At 31.0% G+C, this 24,452-nt stretch overlaps 1 protein-coding gene across 39 annotated transcripts in view; it reads right to left on the bottom strand.

Annotated features, from left to right (window-relative positions):
* RIMS2 (regulating synaptic membrane exocytosis 2) overlaps positions 1-24,452 on the bottom strand; it is a 775,594-nt gene that overhangs the window by 108,276 nt on the left and 642,866 nt on the right. For 2 of the 39 annotated variants that reach the window (XM_031947097.1, XM_031947096.1), the window contains exons 1-2: positions 3,664-3,737; positions 2,346-2,470 (exon numbers count right to left, since the gene is read on the bottom strand). The exons of the other annotated variants lie outside the window; for them this stretch is intronic. The gene's annotated coding sequence lies outside the window, so the exon portion shown is untranslated. Of the gene's footprint in view, positions 1-2,345; positions 2,471-3,663; positions 3,738-24,452 lie in introns of those variants that run through there. 39 annotated transcript variants of the gene reach the window in all.

Below are 24,452 nucleotides of genomic sequence, written 5' to 3'. Positions count from 1 at the left end.
CTGAGCCTTCTTTCCTTTTATTCTTTATCTTTTAATGATTTTTATCAGTTTCCATAGGTTTATCTATCAGCTTTATACAGACATCTCCCATCTCTATATAACTAGCTCTCATTTCTCTCTGAAGCTCTATCCTTACATCTCCAGTTGCCTGCTAGATATCTGTTGTATAAGCATTTCAAGTTCAACACGTCCCAAACTGAACTCATCATTGTTCTCCTGTAGCCATCCTTCCTCTTAACTTCCCTATTTACCTTCTTTTGATGATGAAATGAGATATTTGTAAAGAATTCTGCAGACTTTATACAGCACTACATAAATATTATTACAACAAACACTAAAATTTCTACTACTGCTGCTACTCCTCTTCCACTTCCTCTATTTGGCATTTCAAGCAAGCCCTTCAAAATTTGGCTCCAGGCTATATTTTCATATTATTTTTCTCCATTATTCTTTGTGTTGCATAAATATGACTTGTTGGCTGTTCACCATACATAACATTAAATTTTCCACCACTATTCCTTTTTACACCTCATCCTCCATGCCTTGAATATTCACTCTTCTTACCTATACCTCTTGGACTCCCTGCATCCTTTTCAGGATCAATCCAAGTAACAACCACTTCATTCTGTTGTTAGTGTAATTCTTCCTCAGCCCATCATTATTTATGTATTTTGTATAAGTCCCGAATTTTATTTTATTTTTTAAAATTGCAAGCATCTTAGGGTTGTGACCATTTTAATGCTAATCTACAGCTGAAAAACAACTGGGTTTTATATCAAAACCATTTTTAGTCTTAACTTTAACTATCCCTCTTATTCATTTTATATATATATATATATTATTTTTAAAGCTTCTGAATTAATTTTAGATGAAAGATTTAAAATGAATACACTACTTTTTCCTCCACCCCAAGAAGAATATAACATGCTAGGAAGCAGAAATAATGCCATTTTTGCACTTTCAATGTCTAACACGTTGTATTTCCATGATAGACACTTGTCAAATAATGTACAGATACCTGACAGTTATATCAACAAATATGTGTTCAAATAGATATTATCTAAAAGAAAATACTTTATGTATTGCCTGGCAATAAATTCTATTTGAGTTGAAGCCTACTGCACATCAGTGAGTGGATTTATTGATATAAGTTCAATTAGCTTCAACAAGCATTTAATGACAGATCACTTGAAATATTTCAGTAAAACCGTTCTTCAGATGCACTGATATTTACTTATATTATGCTAAATAGAAAGAGTAATAAATGAATTAGATAACACATCAGAAAATATAACTTTATATAATTAACTCCACTTTCAAATATTTTGTAACAAACAGAAAAGGGCTCTGAAGATAATAATGTAAAGGATGGGGCAATTGTGATGAGAGAATGGAACATGGACTATAGTTGAAATAAATAAGGCAGCATGTAAAGATATGGCACTTGAAGAAGATTCCAAAAGGAGTTAAGGAAACACTAAAAGAAGGGGTAAAATTATATCAAATAGAGATACTAATTGTGATTGTCCTTCCTTGGAGATATGTGATTTTGAGAAGGTAATAGACTTTTGGAGCCTCATCATATGTTAAATGTGTTGGTGTTCAAAATAAATACTCCTTATCTCTTCCAGTTTTAAGTCTATTATTCAAATTGCTTTGTGTTGACTTTCCATAGATCACTGTATATTAATAGACCAGTCTTTAGAAATAACTTTTTTTTCCCCTTGGGATAAGATTTTCAAACCATTAATTCAATAATATTCATTAATGGCATCTGTGGTTAACAATCATTGTTCATAAGTTTCAAAAATAAAGTAAGAAGACAGAGCAAAATTTCCTGTAGAATTTAAACTCTGATATATTTAGACTGATATCAAGCAGATAATATTTTTATACTTGAATTTTAATTTTTTATTCCACATTGGTAAAACTTTTGTTTAAAAGCAAATTAATTCAATTTAATTAATTTAATCCACTGGAAAAAATTCTCTAACTGGAAGAATGAAAGCAATGTCTTATTGGCCCTTCCATGGCTGAAATTTAAATTTTCTTAATTCCTTCTTCCTTAATTTATTCATCAATATTAGACTTTCTCTCCTTTATATAATATGTATTATGTTTAATTTATATATCCATTCAAGGTTTGTTCAATTTGTACTCATTTTGATGCCCTATTTTTCTATCAGTTTCATATTTTAAGCTTCTAAAAATACTTATTTCATATACCCCTTAAAATGTCAGTGCTATAGATGTAATAAATGAGAATGATTCTGTTAGGCATATAACCTTAATCCTTTCAAGGACTTCCTTAAGATAAATTTCAGCACGTTATTAGTATAACTTACTTTTATCTTCTTAGATCCCGTGTTCAGCCCTGTGATGATTGTGGATTCCTGCTTTGGTGTGATGCCCCAGCATGCACGATACTGGTTTATCAAAGTTTAGAAGTCCACTGGAGTTTGGAGCTGACCTAGGGGAGTTAGGCAAACCATTTTTTAGTATACTGCATGGTTTTTCAGAATTTTTAGAATTATTATTTTATATCTCAAAGGTATAAAATAATACTTTAAAGGTTTATGAAACCATGCAATATACTAAGAAGAAGCCTTGCCATATTTTTCCAATGCTGAAACACATGCATTTCCCATAATAAAGGGGGAATTTATATAAAGTTGGAGACTTAAAAATTGATAAACTTTTCACTCAGAGAACTTAATTTAGAAACACAAAACAATACTAAGAGGGAGATTGAGTTATATTTTCATACTAAGTTTTCATTCAAAGGACTTATATAGAAACAACATATACTATTGAATGGAGTTCAGCTAAAAATAAAGATTTTTTTTTTTTATTATAACATGGAAATCATTGTCAATATTGCATAGAGTAGGTCAGTGGAATAATTTTTTAAGTAACTTTCTTTAAAGAGAATAAAAATATTACATTTAGGACAATACTTGACAATTTAAGAGAAAAATTATTCATTCTGATGGCACTCTCATTTCAGTCTAACTCTCTTTCTTGCTAAGAAAATATTCCACTTTCTCATCCCAAAATATCCTTAATGTTTTAGTAGAATGGGAATGGGGATAAGGATGGTAGTAATAAAATGAGATCATGTAACTCATTCTAGGCAAAATAATATGGCAATGCTAATTAGGTGATATCCAGACAAGTTCCATACTACTTTATATGAAGTGTGGTATACTAGAAAGGACACAGGACTTGGAGCCAGGAGAAAATTAGGTTTGAATACCTCCTTGTTTACTTCTTAGCTACCTCTAAATTTCCATAGACAAGTCAATCATAAAACCTTTCTGATATTCAGTTTTCTCTTATATAAATTGGGAGTGATAATACTTATAGGAACTATATAATAATGTTATAGCTAGAACCAAATGATTTAATGTATAAGTATAATGAAATACTTTAAAAATAAAACATTATAGAATTGGCTATTATTACTATGACTAACACTTTTTAAATCATATTACTATATTTTGAAAAAATAATTTTCACATAACCTTAGAATTAATTTACATTTCTGTTTTGGGAGAAACAATAATACCTCTTTAGTTTAGCTGGATATATATAAATGTCTAGATTTAACTTTAGATTTGTAGATATATCTACACAATCTTATTATCTAAACTTGAAACCTACCTTCAGTAGTAAGATAATAAGCTGTCTGACCCCAGGCAAGTCATTTAACTTCTCATCTATAAAATAGAGATAATAATAGCATCTACCTCACAGGATTGTTTTGAGGTAAAATGAGATAATATATGAAAAATATTCTATAAATCTTTTAAAAGCATATAAATGTTATTGTTATTAATTATTAAATGTTTAAATGTTCTAATGTAGAATTAAAAAGCAATCTCCTAAAACAATAAAAATACCAATTATTTTAAAATTGATTTTATAAGTTCATATGAAAAAGAAACTATCCTTGAAGAATTCTATGAAAAAACTGTAAATTCCTAGCATTAAATCAACCAATGCTACCAAAAATATATATACCCAAAAGACTTGTTATACACTTCTTTGAAATACAAGTAAAAATAAATATTGGAAATTATTTTGATTCTAGTTAGAAAGAAGGTAATTTTTTAAATCAAAATTTTTATTTTTTAGTGAGTTAAAATAAAGAAAGAGGGAATTTAACTTTACAAGTTTATGAAAGACTTGTTTAAACTTTACTCTAATTGTAAGTATACAGGGAAATAGAGTCTAATCTTTCAGTCCCATCTCTTGCCACATGTAGACAAAATATGTATGTCTAGTATAGAAAGATTTTGTCATAGAGTCAATTACTAATTAGCATTAACAAAATGAAAATATTTCTCAAAACTATAGTCATAATGATAGCAAAAGTCAGGCGATGAAATACATGTTTATAATTTCAATGGAAGACGAACATCTATAAAGAATTATGAAAATGCTATCTTTTCATTTGGGTGATTAGCATGCCAATTAAAAGGCAATTTCTTCTAAAATAAATATCTAGTTAACAGTTTTCACTTAGAAGTTAATAATGAAATAAAACTTAAGCACTGGAAAGCAATGAATTTAAATGCATGTAATATAAAGAAATAAATAGACAAATGTGAGAAAAAATTATAAAGTTCAACTTCTCCTATAGCACATTTAAAGAATATTTACATTGATTTTCAGAGAATTTGTTTCTATTATTTGTTTTTCTCATCCTTTTCAGGAAACCAGCTGCATCAATTTCTTGTACTCTCCAATGAATGGGTTTTATATAAAAAATTTAGTCATTTTTGAAAGCCTATTAAGATCTCACTGGATATAAAATACAAAAGACTTTTTTAAAAAAGTGAAAAGTAGTATAGAAATAGCAGGAGCACCGTTTCAATAAATATTAACATTTCTGGTGTGATTAAATTACCAGTTCCCTAATAAGTTTATCTTTGGAATATAGATTTTTGTAATCAGTCAGATATGAAATCAATCAATTAACAATCATTTGCTAAGCACCTTTTATATGCTATGTTCTATAAATATAAGTGCAAAGAATTAAATAATCTTTACTCTCAAAGAGCTTACAATATAATAGTATAGATAAGAAGTACATATGTGAGAAAAAATATAAAGAAAACCAACAGAAATAAATATATTTGTATTATTAAATTCAGAATAATGTGAGATGGGATGTACTATCATTTGGAGAGTCAGGAAAGCCTTCATGTAGAAGATGGTATTTTAATCAAATCTTGAAGGCAGAAGGAGATTCCATAAAGTGGAAATGAAAGGGAGTATGTTCCTGGCATAGGAATGGCAATTGCAAAGACATGAAGATGGGAGATGCAGTTTCATATGTGAAGAACACAGAGAAGTCTAGTTTGGCTAGATCAGAAAATATAAAAGGAAAAAATAATATTCATTGAAATTAGAAAGATAGATTGTGGTCAGATTTTGAAGGGTCTTAAAAAGCAAAATAAGGGAGATTGTAATTTATCCTATAGGCAACAGGGAGGTCCTGAAGTTTATCAATCCCAAAGATATGCACATAAGGAAAGTCATTTTGGTACCTATGTGGAAGATGGATTCCACTGGTGAAATTGGGAAAGGAAGAGCAAATAGAACATTGCTTCAGTTCCCTAGATGAGTGGTGATAAGGTTCCATAAAAAAGGTGAGGATGGTGAATAGAGAGAACTACATCTAGCTATATTGAGGCACAGTTTCCCAAGACAAGCAGATAATAATAGTCTCACTATATGTTCCCCTGTTTAGATCAAATTTGAAATGTACATTCAGTTTTGGGCACCACAATTTTTGGACATTGTTAAGCTTAAGGACATCCAGAGGAAGGCAATTAAAATGGCAAAGACCTTAGATCTGTGATATATGAAGGAAAAAAAGGCAGGAAAAGGATGTAAGACAAATTTGGGAGAACAAGAATATTAATCCAAAGAGATTAATTTTTGTTCCAAATAAGTGAAATAAAATAGATACAGACAACATAAGATAAAGGCCTTGAAAGTCATGCACAGCAGTTTGTATTTCATGTAGCTGATAACAAGGACTCATTTTATGTTTTTGGGTACAAGAAAAGTAATATTTAAAGAATATTAACTTAGCGGCAAATGAATTACATGAAAACGATACTGGAAATATAGGAAAGTCAAGTTGGAAACGGAGTGATTTGAGCTTCAGTTTTCTTATGTGCAGAATAGTTACTAATAACCCTTCCAATCTTGAAATTCTATGATTCTATGATGAAAGTGAAAATGATATTTAAGTCAAAAAACAGAAATATTTTGGAAAATTAAGTTTTTGAAAAAAGGTTAGTGATCTTAAAATAACAGAAATGCTTAATGTTGCCACAATAAATGTTAATTTGTTGTGGCAACATTATTTGACTAGATTATCATCAATCAATCACTACTTCAACATCATGAAACCACATTGTAACTTCTTAACTTTCAATCAATAGTCAAATATTGCCCCAACTAGGCTTGTTCAACCCATTACAGCTGCATGAATGGCTTATTCCTACTTCCAGCAATACATCTCTTATATAATTATTTTTATACTCTTAATGTACTATTCATTTTTATTAGAAAAGTAGTATGTAATAGTAAAAAAAAAAATCACTGGACTTAAAAGTCAGAAAGATCTCATATTGAATCATTCAAATACTTGCTGGCTATGTACTTTTGGGATATCCTCACTAAGTTTCTTCAGCTGTAAAATGGGGATAATATTGACGTGACTTACTTTTCTCCCCTGTCAGAAAGAAGCTACTATCAGATAATTCTATTATCAGGTAATTCCTAGACCGTCTAGGAAGGTTTAGCAACACCCACTATACATCCATCCTCCAGCTACAAAAAACCTTTTGAGATATTGATTAGTATCTCTTTAGACAGGTCTGGGATCTGGTCTTCCAGGTGCCATTTCCTCTGGCTCCTGACCTCTCCCTCTGAGTTCCTGTCTTTAGTTTTCTATTCTTGCTGAGAAAAAACCCAAGGTAGCATTTTCCTTATAAAAGATTTGCTCATGATGAAGATATTTCCTAATTTTTTTTCAGAACTAAGTCTACTGTAAGGTTCTCTCTTTCTCTCCCTCATATTGCCTTTCTTCTAACACTACCACTAACAGTGTTCTAACTAACTATCTTTTAAAAATAACTATCTGTTCTCTCAACTCTATTTCATATTTACCATTCCTGCTATCTCTTGTATCTCTTTATTTTGTCTGTAATTTCTTGCCCTAAATAAATTTACCTTTTACCAAAGAGAATGGCCAGCTGTGAATCTGTCACATATTTATTTCAAACTAAACATTGCCTTCTTGACTATATCAGTAGTACATATTTCATAACGTGGTTGTGACAGTTAAATGACATACATACGTAAAGTGCTTTGAAAGCTTTAAAATACTGTATAAATGTGAGCTATTTCAATTTATTTCTCAATTAATCTTTAGTGACCATGTCATTGTGATTGTCTCATTACTCCTTAAGCTTCCCTTTTTGCAGTTTTGAGCCATGAAATCCTACCTATTCTTCTCTCTAAATTCCTTGAAATTCTAAACCAATTTAGTTCAGATACTAAACAACTCTTGCTTGGGCTCCAGAAATAGATTTTTAATTAATATTTCTACTTCAAATGTCTCCTTATTGAAGTACAACCTTCACTAAGCTGCAAAAATGATTTTTCCTTAAATATGAATCTTGACTGTAGCTCCCTGTTACTTCTGAGATAAAATGTAAAGTACTCTGTTAGATATTTAAAGAACTTTAAAACCTGACTCCTTCCTACCCATATCATGCTCTTATTCTTTATTCATATCTTTGGGTTCTATGATCCACTCATAATGATCTACTGACTGTTCCTAATACACCACACACCATATTCCATCATAGGAATTTTTCATTGGCTCATCAACTCCATGTTTTAGCTTCTTTGATTTCCTTGAAATCTCAACTCAAATCCTACTTTATACATTTCTGTCTTCTTAGACTCCTCAGCTGTGAGGATCTTCTCTGATGAAATTTAAGTTAACAATTACTCTATATGAATTTTGTATGTACCTGGTTATTTTTATGTTACACTCCCTATTAAAATGCAAACTCCTGAGGACAAGGATAATTTTTTTTCTGTATCATTAGCATTTTCACCTTCCTTGGCATACTTTTAACTTCTTAACAGATATTTAGCCAGTGATTGATACAGTACATATCAGACTATATGATAAATATTTTTATTCTTACAAATTATAGCAAAGGTATGCTCTACCAAGGCTTTAATTTTGATTTCATAATTATTTATTACTAATCTAAATTGTAATGCCAGAGAAATTGAGGCAAGGCAGAGATTAAATAGTTTTTAGTATTTTATTTGAAAGGAAGAGATTGTGCTGGGGACATGCTGTCCCCCAGGGTTGATATCCAAAGCATCCAGCAACTAATGTGTACTTCCCATGAAGTATATATACACACATAGCTCAGCTACAGGCATAGACCAAGACAAGGGCAGAGTCAGAGCATTGAGAGCGGGAACAGACTAACAATCTGGTTCTGACAGGTGGGGGGAGGCACCAGACATTCTGATAAGTTGGGATGGGAAGAGGCACTGGACATTCTGATGATATCTAAGATAGAAGGTCTTTCTCCTTATCTGGATCATCAGGATTAGGAGGGAGGGGTGGTGTTATAGGATTGAGCAGAACAATTAGAAACTGAGGCTGAACAATTCAGGGAAATCAAGGCAGGACAATTTAGGGAAACTGAGGCAGGACAATTGAGGAAATTGAGTCAGGACAATAAAAGGGAACTGTGGCACAACAAATCAAGACCAGAATAACAGTTCCTTTAGAAAATCATTTTAGTTTATAAAAGATAAGATAATTTGTAAGTTAAATACTTAATGCAGCAAGAAATCTCTAATAATTATTCAGATTTGTCCCATGGCTACTATACAAGTGTGATATTCATCAAGGATTTGATAAAGTGGTTTGTTTTATATTTCTACCAAATACATTTCTTCAGCCTATCCTTTAACTTATATAGTTTTTCATATGAGTACCTATGTGCTCCCTTTCCATACCTCCACTTTCCACATAAGAATTTATTAATTTTTTATTATCCCGTTTATGCCTATAGAATACACAGAATTTCAACATTATATTGTAGGCATAGGTTGCATTCTTCTGAATTTCAATGAAACCCATGAGCTTATATTTATCTCTCTACCTTAATATCACTGATTCAATTTATTGATTAACCTACTCTGTATATTGATAGCTGAATTTTGAACTATAAGAATAGAATGAGAGAATATATGTATATAAAATATTTTGTATGTCAAAAGTAATTATAGAAATATTATTTAGTATCATTCGTATATATGCATGTATAAACGAGTATGTGTTTATTTTTTTTGGAAGATTTTTTAGATAGCATCTTTATGATCCATTTTATTAATCAAGTCAACATGCATATTAAAAAATTGAAATGATTTAGATATGAAGTGATAAAGGAATACAGCAGAGTGGTGACAGAATCATAAGAGAGAAGGAGGTGTGTGCAAGAGGTCTTTTGAAAGTTAAAACTCATATGGTTTGGCACTTGACTATTAATTAAGTACTTATTTTCCAGGCATAGTGATGAGACAGTCCCTCCCCTCATAGAGTACACAATCTAATTAGGGAGATGACAAGTTAACAAATATACCAACAAGCTATATGAAAGATAAATAAGAAATAATTATCAAGGAAAAAATGCCAAAATTGAAAGGGTTTGGAAAAAGCTTCCTGTAGAAGGTAAGATTTTAGCTAAGACTTGATAGAGGGAGCAATCCAGGTTTGGGAGGCATCTAAGAAAATACCTGGTGTAATGAGATGAAATGTTTTGTTTATGCAATAGAAAGGAGGTCAGCACCACTGGATCAGAGTCTATGAGGTGGTATAAGATATAAGAAGACTGGAAAAGTGAGGGGAGAAATTAGGTTATGAAGGGTTGTGAATGTCAAATACAGAATTTTATATTTGATCCTACATGTGATAGAAAGCTACTTCAGTTTATTGAGAATGGTTAGACTGTGCTTCAGGAAAATCATTTAGTGGCTGAATGGAGGATGCAGTGGGAAAAGATTTGTAACAGACAGATCAACAAACAGGCTATTTAAACAGTTTAGATATGAAGTGATGAGAGCTTATATTGGAGGTACTGGCAGTATCAAAAGAGGGGGAGAAATATATTTGAGTTATGATGGAAAGATGAAATCAACAGACTATGGCAAAAGACTAGATATGGGGAAGGAAGGTTGTAAAATATAATGTGGACTGAGGACAAGAGGGTCTTGGTGACTGACCGTAATAGTAAAGTTTGGAAGAGAGAGGGTTTAGTGTAAAAGATAAATGAGGTCAATTTTGGACATGGGACTATTAAATAACCAGTTTCAGATGTCTGAAAGGTAATTAAAGATGCAAGACTGGCTATCAGAAAAGAGGCTAGGGTTACATAAGTAGTTTGAGAAATATTAGCATAACAATAATACTTAAGTTAATGGGACAATGAAATCAAGTTAGGATGCTTGTGGGACACTCCATCCAACAAAGGAGTTTGAGAGAAAAGCTAGCAAGAAGAAAGTGTCAGGATGAAGAAAATGATCAATAAGACTACAGAGAAATCAAGAAGAGAGAAGATTGAGAAAAATATCATTGGATTTGGCAATAAGAAAAATATTGGTAACTTTGGAGAAAATAGTTTGGATTAAAGATGAGGTTGAAAGATGAATTGCCTGAAGTTAAGAGAGTGAAAGGAGAAGAAATGGAGCCACTTATTGTAGATGACTTTTTCAAGGAGTTTAGACACTAAGGGCAGAAGAAATTTAGGATGATAGCAGGGATAGAATGATCAGTTAAGGGCTTTTTGAGAATGGGATTGTTAAGGACATGTTTGTGTTAGTGAATGAGCCAGTAAACAAGGAGAGATTGAAGTTAATTGATAACAGTAGGGATGAAGAGGGGGAAATCTGTTGGAGAGAGACAGGCTACAATGGAATCACCTGAGCAGGTGATGTTGTTGGCCTTAGTAAGGAGAAAAGGCCAGTTTATAATATGAAAGAGGGGTTAGGAAGGAGATTGAATCTGAAGAGGTACAAGTGATAGGAGAAACCCTTATCTTAATCACAACTTATTATTGTCCTTCCTCTTCCTCTGCCTATTCTTTATGCATATCAAAACCTCTAATTGCTCAACTCTTTAGTTCTCTTCCAGATCTAGCTACCTCTGCACTTAAATTCTCCTTTCCCCATCTTGATTTTTTTGAACCAGTTCAACTCCACTTTATCTTTTTCTCTTGAGTACCCAGACATCTCTTCATGTGAGATGAGTGGAGAAGATCGTGACAGAAGCCATTTAAGTACTGTCAGACTAGAAAGAGGAGAAAAGAGGGAGCTCTTTGACAATCAGCATCATTTTTTTTTCAGTGAAATATGATCTAAAGTCCTCAAATTAAGAATGAGGAAGAGGAGAATTAAAGGAGGTTGAAGAGGGATTAAAAAGCTTAGAAAAGATACCCAGGTAAATGAGATGGTCAATTGGTTACAAAATTATTAATGGATTGTCTTGTCACATTGAGTATGGGATGAGAGTGTGCAACTTAAATTTGTTGTAAATCTCATCAGCATAGTTTTCTTTCCCTCCCCTTCCCTCCAGTCTGTGAATAACAATGAAGGCAACAAATGGGAGTTATTCAAGGTAGATGTTTTCCAAGGCAAGATCAGTAATAGGATAAAGGTGACTCTTAAGATAGAAACCGGAGAGAAGAGGTCATAGTAGAAATAGTTCAGAAAGGGATGAAAATAGGTAAGTAAAGAATTATTAGATAATTCTCCCACTTTATTTGATGAGAAGGCTATATATGTCCTCATCTTAAGTCTTTCAAAAGTGTTACCGAACAGTCAAAAATAATTTTAAAATTTCCCCCTGATTCTTTTTTCTCATAGCAGTTTTTTAATTAAAGCTTTTTATTTACAAAGCATATGCATGGGTGATTTTTCCAACACTGACCCTTACTTAATCTTTTGTTGCAAATTTTCCCCTTCTTCCTCCCACCCCCTCTCCTATCTGGCAAGTACTCTAATACATCTCATAGTATTTTAAGAATATAATGCATCAATTTATAGGGTCTATAATATAGAACTTTAAGTATCAAACAGTATAATATTTATTAGGCACTTTATAAATATAAATTGTAATATGCTTCATCAATGTAAAATATAATTATGAATTACCATAGTATTCAAATTGTTGCACAAATAATACTGTTCACTCAGTATATAGGCCTCCAGTCATATTTATAATGTTCATAAAAGTATCTACAAAAAGTAGAAAATCCATCAATAAAAAGTATAGGGAGGAAACACAGAAATGATTAGTAAATACTTTTAAAATAAATTACTACTGATTAACTTATAAGTAAATTTCATTCACATAAGATAACATAAACTATCTGTGAGCTTTCTATTGCAGACAGAAAGAGAAGAAATACTGAAAATTTACTTTTCCAAGCATAAACTACTATAAGATAGATTTGTAGAAATGAAATCCTAAGAAGAGAAAGATATAAAGTATCTTCAAAACTTAGATAGCTATGTGACTGTGCCAGTCACTGAACTTCACTAACCTCAAAGGATTGTTGTCAGGTTCAAATAAAATTAAACATATATATGTTCAAATTGATAGATGCAGATACTCACATGTACATATACATATATATAGATCCCTACACGTATACAAATACAAATACAGATATATGGTGTATTTATGAATGTAAATTTATATAAAAAATAATTTTAGAGAGACTCAAAGAACAATAGAAAGCCATGTTGTAGGTAAACTAGATGCATGAAACCAATCAGGAAAAAAAAATTTAATACATACAATTAAATAAATATTTGACTAGGAACAAATTGGCTAGACATAAGTAAGAAATATATAGAGAGAATAACTGATGTATAGTCTATGTATTTCATGGATAATCATGAATAGCAAAGGAGCTAACGATACACACAAACTTATACAATATATAATTCACATATAAAGTGCTTTGCGAAGCTTAAAAAGATACGTCAGTTATTGTTAGTATGTATTTATTAGCAGTATGCATTTACTTGACAGTTTGGTTATAGGATTTAGGGCCACATGCTTTTCTTTAAACCTAATTCCAATATCTATGTTATTATTTAAAATAATAGGTTCTTACTAAATGTTTATTGAATTCAACTAAAAATTATTTTTAGAAAACCAGGTTTGCAACCTGAATGTCATTTTTAAAACAGATTTGAGACCTATATTCCAGTATTTCTAAAGAGCTATACAGTAAAAATTATTATGGGTTCTGAATATTTAATTTTTAAGTAACATACTTTTGAAGGTATATCTCTTCCTGAAACAAAATTCTCCCTTTTTAACAATAGTGTTTTCATAGCACAAATCTGATATATTTCTCTCTGAAAAATTAAATTTGAGGAGTACTCATAGAGCAGTAGAGGGCCACATTTCAAGTGAACTAGCTGCAACATATAGACATGAAATGGAGTGGAAGACACAATTTAATACATATAATTAAATAAATATAAAACTAGAAATAAATGGGCCAGCCATTTGTGAGAAGTATAGAGAGAATAGTTTATGGACAGTTTAAATATTTCACAGGTATCCATGTAATAGCAAAAGACAAAAGAAAGACCTAGGATGATATGTGATCTGGTATTGATTTAGGTGAAGATAAAAGGCAAAGAGATAACAGAATGATGGGTCTTGATCTGTACTACTAAAGGAAATGAATACATCAATACGATGAAAGCACTATTACTATAGGTAAGTAGTCATCATTTTACTATTTCTCTGATCATTCATTACCTATATACACTGACAACTATTTAAGTTTGATAAAAAATTTTTAGAGTAGTATGACTTTTTTTGGCTAGAAAAATTCTATCCTGATATATTTTCCCACTTTTATTTGTTATTCATAGCAGTCAGAGAAAGGAAAGATAAAGCAAAGAGTTCTTGGTCAACTGTCTAAGACATTTATAAGTAGTATGAAATAATTTCCAAGGAACATTTACTCTTCTAGAAATTCTGGACCAAAGCCATGATAAGTACATTTCTTATCCAATTTAGGCAAGAAACACACACACACACACACACACACACACAAACCATCTATTTAATGTATGTGTAAAATGGTCTCTAACTTACTTCTCACTAGTTTCAAAATCAGTCTCAGTAAATATTAATTTTAGAATTAACAAATAGTTAGGAATCCATCTGATAAAACTGAACATGGTCTCAGAAATCAGATACAGAAAAGACAAGGAGAAAGTTGTCTATGTTGTATGAAGGGACTGACTGAATGGTAGGAATAACTGAATAATAAACTAGAAAGAAAATATTACATATAGTACATTTAGTAGACAACAAAAGGATATTATATATATAATAGATTTGCTATGAGTTACTTAATAATTATTTGGAATCATATGCATATTCAAAATCAGAAAAAGAGGAAATATATTGTGTGCTTCAGTGGTTAAGATAAATCAAAATGATTTCTATTATACAACTATTATACACTAATGAATGCAGTTCAGTGCTTTTGAAGCTAACAATATTATAGAGGCTAAATTGTAGCGGTTCCATTTCAAATTAAATATGATTACATTCACATATTGTATACTTCCTTTGATAATAGTGTTATTGTCAAAAAAAAAAACAAACCACAAACTTCAATTCTCTGTGTCATTATAAGATGCTCGTCTATTGGGCAAAAAAATTATTAAGTGATTATTATGTCTGAGGCACAATGCTAAGTGATAGAGAAAAGAAAAGCACAGACATGGTCTATTGCCTCAAAGTACTCATAATTTAATGGAGGGGACAACAATCAAACAACAATATATTTATAAGATAAATATATCACAAATTCCAGTGAAATATATGACACCTTAGAGTACCCTAAAATGTAAACATTCAGACATAAGATTGGCATATTAACTGGTTTGACTGAATTGAACAAATAACAAGTATAGTTTGTTTATTTAATCCACACTCTGAAGTATTAGCACATATATATATATATATATATATATATATATATATATATACATATATATATACATACACACATATATGTACATGTTCACTTAGACACAGAGGATATATTCTATTTATTAATAATGAAGTTATAATTCATCAACTTCCTTAATTATATTAGGTAGATACTGTTCTACTATACAAAGGGTACAATTTAAGAAATGAGCAACTCTTTGTTTATACGGAGTCAGGAATTCTAAAGTATTTCATGTAATATTTGCAAAATACTGTAAAGTTTGGCTCTGTCATTTCTGCTTGACAAATGAAATAAACAAGGAACAAAACAATTTAATTTTTCCCAAATGGAAATGAAAATTAATCTCCCAAACTATATTGAATTGAATGTTTGAGAAATGCAGTGTTAGAATTGAATATATTACTGATTAATAACATCTCATATTATTTAAATCCTTTTTACTAAAAACAATTAAAATATATTACCACAAGTTCTTGCCATTCAAGTATTCTACAGTGAATATGATCATTATTTCTTTGCTTATTAAGGATCTTTCAACATTTTGAAAGTTCATTATTCTGACTGCCATTCAATTGGGTTGTGAAAAGGATAGGTCAATCAATTACCTTATACTCCACCCATCATCCCTTGTCTCCTCTAGGCAACTAGGTGTTATAAGTTTGGAGTCAGAAAGACCCAAATTCAAATTCAGCCTTACTTACTCACTAGGTATGTAATCTGGGCAAGTCTCTTACTAGTTATCTGTCTCACTTTTTCTCAAATGTAAAATAAGGATAATAATGATATCTATCTCTCAGAGTTGTGAGCATCAAATAAGATATTATTTGTCATGCATGTTCTGGCATTGTGCCTTGCTTATAGTAGGAATTTGATATAAGTGCTGGTCTGCTCCACTTTCTCATTTATTGAGCTTTTATTTTATTTTGTTGGGTATAAAAACACTATTATAACAACTTCAAAGATTATCTTACAAGGGTTTATAATTATACATTTATGATGATTTCTTTTTTCTTTTTTCTTTTTTTTTTTTTTTTTTTGATTTGGAACTATAATTTCATTGATATGAAAGAATCTTTCCAGAAACTGGGAAAAATACCCAACACTCCTAGCTGAACTTGGTATAATAATCTCATATCATTAATCTAGCCTCTTTTGATGAATTGGCTAAACAAGCAGCTGTTCTCAATTTAGATTAGATTAGAGTTGTCTAAAAGAGAAATGGACTGCCTCTCAGTAAAATTAATTCTCTCTATCCATGCAGATCAGCAATAATTCTGCAAGCTAAAAGCATGCTTAGGGAATTTAGAGGAAAAAGTGATTTTCACAAAGTCCCAAAGCTTGTATGTGTCAGAAACAGGAAATAAATCTAGGCCTTCTTGAATCTCAGCAAATAGAAAAAAGAAAGTGGGCAGAAAATGATGAAAAACAACCATGGGGACAATCATAAAATAGGAGTTAATTTTCTACAGTATCCACAATGGCAAATAATACACATTTCAATTTTAAAATTCAGATAAAATACAAAGATTAAAAGTATGCTTTGGTATTTGAGTAATACCTTAGTCTCCAATACATTTACTATGTTAAGAGTTACCACAGTGATACCATATAACTTATGGTATTAGTATACAGATTTATAAGATAGTTAAGATTTGTATTACTTATTCAATTTAAAACAATAGATAGATTAATATGACTTTAAATTATACTTTTATTCCCTTAACAATCATGGTTATCTAAAAATAGAAAATACTGTAGTAAGAAATGAGTTCATCATGACTGAGTCTAAGAAAAATCATAGAAATAATAAGTAATTTCATTAAAGAGAATGATAATAAAACAATTTTCTAAAATTTGTGGAATGTAAAAGCAGTAGTGAGGAGAAAAATTGATCTCTAAAATTTTGATCAATAAAAGAGAGAAAGCATATCAATGAATTGAGTATGCAACTAAAAATCATATTAAAAATTCCAATTAAATATCAAAAATGAAAATCCTAAAAGTTAGAAACTAATAAAACAAAGTAAAAAACCATTAAATTAATAAATAAAAATAGGATTTGGTTTTATGAGGAAAAACAGTGAAATATATGAACCAGTAACAATTTGAATTTAAAAAAAGAAAATCAAATTACTAATATAAAAAATGAAAAAAGATGAATGCACTAGCAATAAGGATACAATTAAATCAATTATTAGAAGGTATTTTGCCCAAATATATGCTGCAAAATTGACAATCTACATGAAATGCATTAATATTTATAAAAAGATCAATTGACCATTGACAGAAGAGGAAATAAATAATGTTATCTTTAAAAAATTACATGACGTTATCTTGGAAAAATAAATTGTATAGTTATCTTTAAAAAATAAATTAAATAAGCTATCACTAAGCTTCCTAAGAAAAAATTCCCAGGACCTGACAAATTTACAAATGAATTCTACCAAATATTTAAGAAGCAATTAATACCCAAACTATATAAATGATTTTAAAAAGCATTAAAGGAGGAGTCCTACTAAATTCTTATTACAATACAAAAATGGTTTTAATACCTAAACTAGAGAGAGCAAAAACAGAGAAAGAAAATTATGAACCAATTTCATTAATGAGTATAAGTAGAAAAAATTAAAGATTAGCAAGGAGACTAAAATAATATATGAGAAAGACCATATACTATGACCAGGTAGGATTTTTACCAGGAAAGCAGCATTGGTTAGATATTAAGAAAACTATTAGCATATTTAACCATGTTAATAACAATAATAACAAAAATCATATGATCACCTCAATACACATAGAAAAAGTCTTTGATAAAGAACAATAATCATTCATATTAAAAACATTAAGGAGTATAGGAACAATTAATGCTATCAGAGAGCATTATTTATAATGGGGATAATCTAGAAGCTTCCCAACTAGATCAGAAGTGAATGATGTCCATTTTCATCACTCTTATTCAATATTGTACTTAAAAATGCTAGATAGAACAATATTAAAAAAAATAAATTGAAGGTATGAAAAAAATAGGCAATGAGGAAACAAAGCTATCAGTTTTTGCAGATGATATGATGTTATACTTAAGGGAACCTAGAGAATCAACTAAAAACAAACAAACAAAACTAGTTCAAACAATTAACTTCAGCAAAGTTGCAGGATACAAAATAAATCCATATAAACCATCACCATTTCTATATATTACCAACATCCCTCCTACCCCCCAAAAAAGAACATAAAAACCCAGCAGTTAAGAGATAAAAAAGAAATTCTCTAAAATAACTGCATTCAATATAAAATACTTGGGACTCTACCTGCCAAGATTATATCAACAGAATAATAAAATATATACAAGTAAAGATAGACTTAAACAATTAGAGAAATATTAATTGCTTATGAGTAGATCAACTCAACATAATAAAAAAGAAAATTCTATCTAACTTAATTTACTTATTTAATTTCTTAGCAATCAAATTGCCAAAGAATTATTTTACTGTAGAAAAAAAAATAACAAAAATTCATCTAAAGGAGCAAAAAGTTAACAAAATTCAGGGAATTGATGAAAAAAAAAGTTAAGTGAGGGCAGTCTAGAAGTTTCATTTTTCAAACTACAATGCAAATCAGTAATCATCAAAACAATTTAATATTGGAAAAGAAATAATGATGGATCAAGCTTTTGGGGTAAGAATTCAACATTTGACAAAAAATATCTGGAAAAACTTGAAAGTAGTTTGATAGAAACTAGGCATAAGCCAACATCTCATACCATATACCAAGATAATGGTGAAACAGATAAATGATTTAAACATAAAGGGTGACATCATAAGTAAATTAAGCAAGCATGGAAAATGTACTTATTACATTCAGGGATAGAGGAAAAGTTTATGAACAAATAAGAAATAGCAGAAATTATGAGAAATAAAGTAGATAATTCTGATTACATGAAATTAAAAAGCTTTAAAACACAAAACTAATATAAGCAAAATCAGAAGGAAAATGGGAAATTGGGGGGGATCGCAAATTTTGTATCTGATTATAAAAATAGCACTCATTCCTGAGTTGAGAAGTTGTCAAAAGAAATGAACAGGCAGTTTTCAGAAAAAAAAATCAAAACTATAGTCACATGAAAAAAATTCTTTAAATCACTTTTTATTAAAGAAATACAAATTTAAAAAATTCTGAATTCTACTTCATATGCATCAGATTGGTTAACTTCATCAAAAACAAAAAGGGAAAGGAGAGATATTGGAAGCGATGTGGAAAAAATTGGCAAATTAATGAACGCTGAGTTATGAACAAATCCAAACTATATAAAGAATAATTTGGATCTACACCCAAAAGGATATGAAAATATGCATAACCATTTGACTCAGTAATGCCACTATTGTCTGTATACCAAAAAGATTTTTAAAAAAAAGAGGGGGAAAGAACCTATTTGTACAAAATATGGAAGCACTTTTTATGGTGTCAAAGAATTAGAAATCAGGGGGGTGCTCATTAAATAGGGAATGAACAAGCTGTAAATATTGTAGTAATAAAATACTATTGTGTTATAAGAAATAATGAGCAGGATGGTTTCAGAAAAACTTGAAAACTTATATGAACTCATATAAACAATGTGAGAAGACCTAAAACAACATTGTACATAGGAATAGCAAAAACGTAAAGATGATCAATTATTAAAGACTTAGCTATTATGTTGAGACAATGATGCAAGACAGTTCTAAAGAACTCATGATGAAAGATGCTATTCACCTCCAAAGAGAGGAGTAATAAGCTGTGAATGTAAGTTGAAGCATACTTTTAAAACTTTCTTTATTTTTATCATTTTATTTTATTTGTTCTTTCACAAAAAGGTCAAAATGGAAATATGTTTGGCATGATCTCACATATGTAATTAAAAATCAGTGCTAGCCTTTGCAAAGAGGGTGGAGGGGCAATATGGAGGAAGAGTAATTGAAACTCAAAATTTTAACAAATGGTTGTTAGATATTTTCTAGAAGAAACTGAATAAACACTTGCTTAGATACAAAAGCAGCAGCTAGCATTGGTTTATAGAGCTTTAAGGTTATGGTTTACAAAGATGTTTATATATCTTAATCTATTTGATCCTCATATCAATCTATGGGCTAAATGTGATTACACACATTTTACAGATGAGGAATGTATTTCTCTAGGAATAATTAAAATTTTCAGCCCAAATAGATACTTGAGAATTTTCATAAAAAGATCTCAAACATTTCAACACAAAATCTGCCTTAAAATCCTGCCATAAAATTATTTTTTAAAAATTTGAAGAATGATTAACAAAAGTATTTTCTTAATATGGATGATTTTATTTTTTGGTAATAGTAAAATTAGATTACTTTATGTCAGATAACTTTTCAGATGTTGAGTAATCAGTGAGGCTTCTGTAAAAATGATGAAGAAAAAAGTATCATTTTACATGATCAATAGTACACTTTTATTATTCTACTTCATCATATCAATGTTGTAGCTATACACAACCAGAAGAATATCCATTTAAAATTATAGATGAAGATCCCAGTACAGTGATTCAGTTAATATGTTGATAGCAAATCAGCTATGCATGCATCTTGAAGATCTTTCTTATTAATCTCAAAGCCTGTTTCCATCCATAAAATCATCTCTACTCTCTCTTGGCCAAACCAATAGGTGTCTGGCCCGCTACCTAAAAATACCTCCACCCTTAAACAAAACTGTCATTTGATCCACTTTTTGCTGATCACTTTCATATTAAATCTTTACTATGCTTATCTAGAAAGTCATAAACTTTGTATGTTTATTATCTATTTTCTCAGTCTCATTTTAATAATCTGTAGTCTGGCTTCTGAACTTGTTGTCTTTTATGATCAAAGAGGACCAAAATGACATAATTTTGAGGTCAAGATACAGTGTGTTCAACTGTGGCTGAACAAAATAATATGAGCTAAGAAGCCTCTATCATAGAGTGGGCACAAATAGTTCATAAGAACATTTGAAGTGGAGATGTATCTAAATGTGCATATCTCATATTTCTTTAGAGCACATGTAGTTCTGTTTTGCTCATAGATGTGGGCACACCATTCTGGGTGAACCTGTGCACATTTCTTAAAACTCATTCCAAAGTTCTTCAGAGAGAACTTGAGAATGTCCTTGTATCATTTCTTCTGACGTCCAAGTGAGTGTTTCACTTGTGTGAGTTCTTTGTAAAATAGTCTTTTAATAAATATACATTTGGCCTTCAAATTATGTGGCCAGCCTACCAGAAATGTGCTCTCTGAAGGTGTGAGTTTGAATACTTAGAAGTTCAATCAAGAACAGACCTCAGTGTCCAGTACTTTATTTTATCAGGTGATCTTCAAAATATTTCTAAGATAATTCAATTGGAAGCACTTTAGTTTCCTAACATGACATTAGTATTCTGCTCAGTTTCACAGGCATACAACACTGAGGTCACAACACTGTGATCTCCAGTTTGGCAGAAACTCAATACTTCTCTTCCATATTTTTTCAGAGCTTCTGTATATTGAGTTAGCTCTGGCAATGCATGTGTCAATCTTATGATCTATGTTTGCATTCATGAAAGTATATTGCCATGATAAGTGAACTTATCCACAGCATTCAAAATTTTTCCATTTGTTATACCTGATGGTTCTACATATGGATGATGCAGTACTGGCTGGTAGAGTAATTCTGTTTGTTTAGTATTAATTCTCAGGCCAGAATTAGCAGAAATGTCAGGGAATTGACCCATATTCTTCTGTATCTCAATCTCAGAGGCAGCACTGAGTACAAAATCATCTGGGAACAAAATGTGGAACACCAACTCTCCTTCCACCTTAGTCTTACTTGTAGTCTTTTTAAGTTATATAATTTAATCTCAATATGGTCAGCTGACCATGATGCTGTTTTCATTATTGTCGAAGGCAAAATTGCTAAAAACAACAACATGATTAGAACAAGCACAAATTCCTGATTCACCATACTGGTGACTGAAAAAGTAAGAGAGCATTTTCCATCAAATAGGAGCTGTCAGGAAGCTTGTATATAGTATGATGAACTTCTCTAGGCAACCAAATTTTGCCATGATCTTCCACAAGGTTATCATGATTGATAGTATCTTATAAATATCAGCTGAAATAGATTCAACACCAGGTGCTTTGCCACATGAGAGGAACCTAAGGGCATCAGAAATCTTTCTTTAGTTGGAAGTTTGGTTAAAGAGGGATTGACTTCAACCTGAGGTATATGGTCAATGGCTTCAGCATTGCTTGGTGATGATCTGTTGAGAATGCTATAGAAGTGTTCAGTTCATCTCCCCAGGGTAATGTCCTCATCACTAATGAATGTGGCTCCATTCACACTGAGTAGTTGACATGCATCATAGGTCTTCAGGACTTGATTAAAGCACTTTGAATTGTTACTATTGATATAAAACTGAATTTCACTCATTTTCTTAATGAGCCAACGATCTCTCTAAGCTTTGCTTGACTTTATTTTTTTATGGAAAACCTGAGGAGTTCTCATTTTCATTTAGCAGTGTTTAAATTTCCCTTTCATTTTCATCAAACCAATATTGATGTTTCTGGCCCATGTGAGTAAACATAGTGATATACCAAATCTCTAAAAAATGTCCACTTATTTTCTGTTCCACTGTTGTCAAATTGTGTGTTGGCTTAGCTTTCCCTTCACGTTAGCAACAAATTTTTACCACTAGAAAAAGCACTTTAATCTGTTAAAATTGAGTCTTTTGGTAGTGAACTTGTCTTGGAGACATTACTTTTGTTGAATATGAATGTTTAGTTTGGAGAGGCTAAGTCTATGATTGGTTAAGCACTACACATTACACACTGCCTTCATCTTACATCCTGTGTGTCTTTTCTCTTTACATTGACATAATTTGTTAAATGTCAATGTTTTCTCTGAGAATTCATTCACAAAGTTTTATTGCATTTAGGTGAATGGAAGACAGTTTAGTGGTGAGAAGGCCAAGATATACATAAGTCTTTTCTAATAAATGAACAGCAATTTCTGCCTCTATTCCTTTCAAAGACTCGCTTCCATGTCTCATAGTCTTGTGCCTACTGTGGTGCTAAAGTCACAAAGAATTATAAGTTTATTTTCTTTTGGTACATTGATGATGAGGGTCTCCAGGTCTTCATAAAATTTTTCTTTGATCACATCAGGGTTCATCATGGTGGGAACATAAGCACTGACATGGTACTTTCTTACAAGTAGCAGTCACATTGTATGCTTCTTCATACTAGGAGATGAGGAGTGTGGTCCTTAAATGAGGCTGCTCAGACAGCCAAGGGGGTCCCATCCAGGGAGAAGAATCCCATAACTTGAATTCTGTAGGTAGTGGATGACTTTAGAATCTTTGATCTCTAATTAAGCTGCTTTAACCACTTTCTTGGTCATTGGAGCAAAATGTTCTCATCTGTCCATTGTGAAAGATTTGAGATTCCTTGTTCATCATGACTTCATGAATCCATGAACTTAATTTAATTTTATTTTATTCAATTTAATTTAATTCAAACTGCTATTTCCAAAGGAACCTCTTGATTTCCAGATCTACTGACTTTTCCTCTGACTCTGACACTGATGATCACCCTATTTCTGGGTTTTTATTACATTGGTTTCTCTTGGTTCTCCTGTCCATTGGTTTCTTTTCAAACTTCTTTGCTGTATCATTATTCATGTCATTCCCTCCAAGGTTCTGTCCTAGGCTCTATTTTATTTTCCTTCTATACTCTTATCACTTGGTAATCTCATCAACTCCTATGGGATTCAATAATTACTTCTATGGATATGATAACCCAAATATAGCTACTCTTAACTTTTCTCCACAGGTTTAGTCTTGCATCATCAAATACCTTCTGGACATTTGAAACAGAATGTCCTATAATTATTTCAAAGTAGAGAAGACTTATCAAGAGATTACTTTGGAGAAGGCAATTTGAATTAAATTATAAGTTCAGGACATGTTTACTTATCCTAAACCAGAACTCATTTTTCACTTCATCTTTATCCTCCTGTCTTCTCCTATATTTTCTGTTACTGTTGAGGGTATCACTAACCTCCCAGTCTCCAAAGCTAACAACTTTAGCATTATCTTTGACTCAATGTTACTTTAACCCACTCAACACAATCAGTTCTTAAAAGGACAAATCAGTTATTAATAACTATTCGTTTCACAAGATCTCCTAAACATGTTTCCTCCTCTCCACTTACCCAGCCATCATTATAATTCAGGCCCTTATCAATCTGCAATAGCCTTATAATTAGTCTTCATAATGTATATTTCTCCCCATTGCAATTTATTTTCCACTAAATGCTTAA

This window comes from Sarcophilus harrisii, chromosome 1, assembly GCF_902635505.1.
Source record: "Sarcophilus harrisii chromosome 1, mSarHar1.11, whole genome shotgun sequence".
Classification (NCBI taxonomy): domain Eukaryota; kingdom Metazoa; phylum Chordata; class Mammalia; order Dasyuromorphia; family Dasyuridae; genus Sarcophilus; species Sarcophilus harrisii.
The sequence above is the reverse complement of the archived record's forward strand: the minus strand, read 5'-3'. Positions and strand labels throughout refer to the sequence as shown.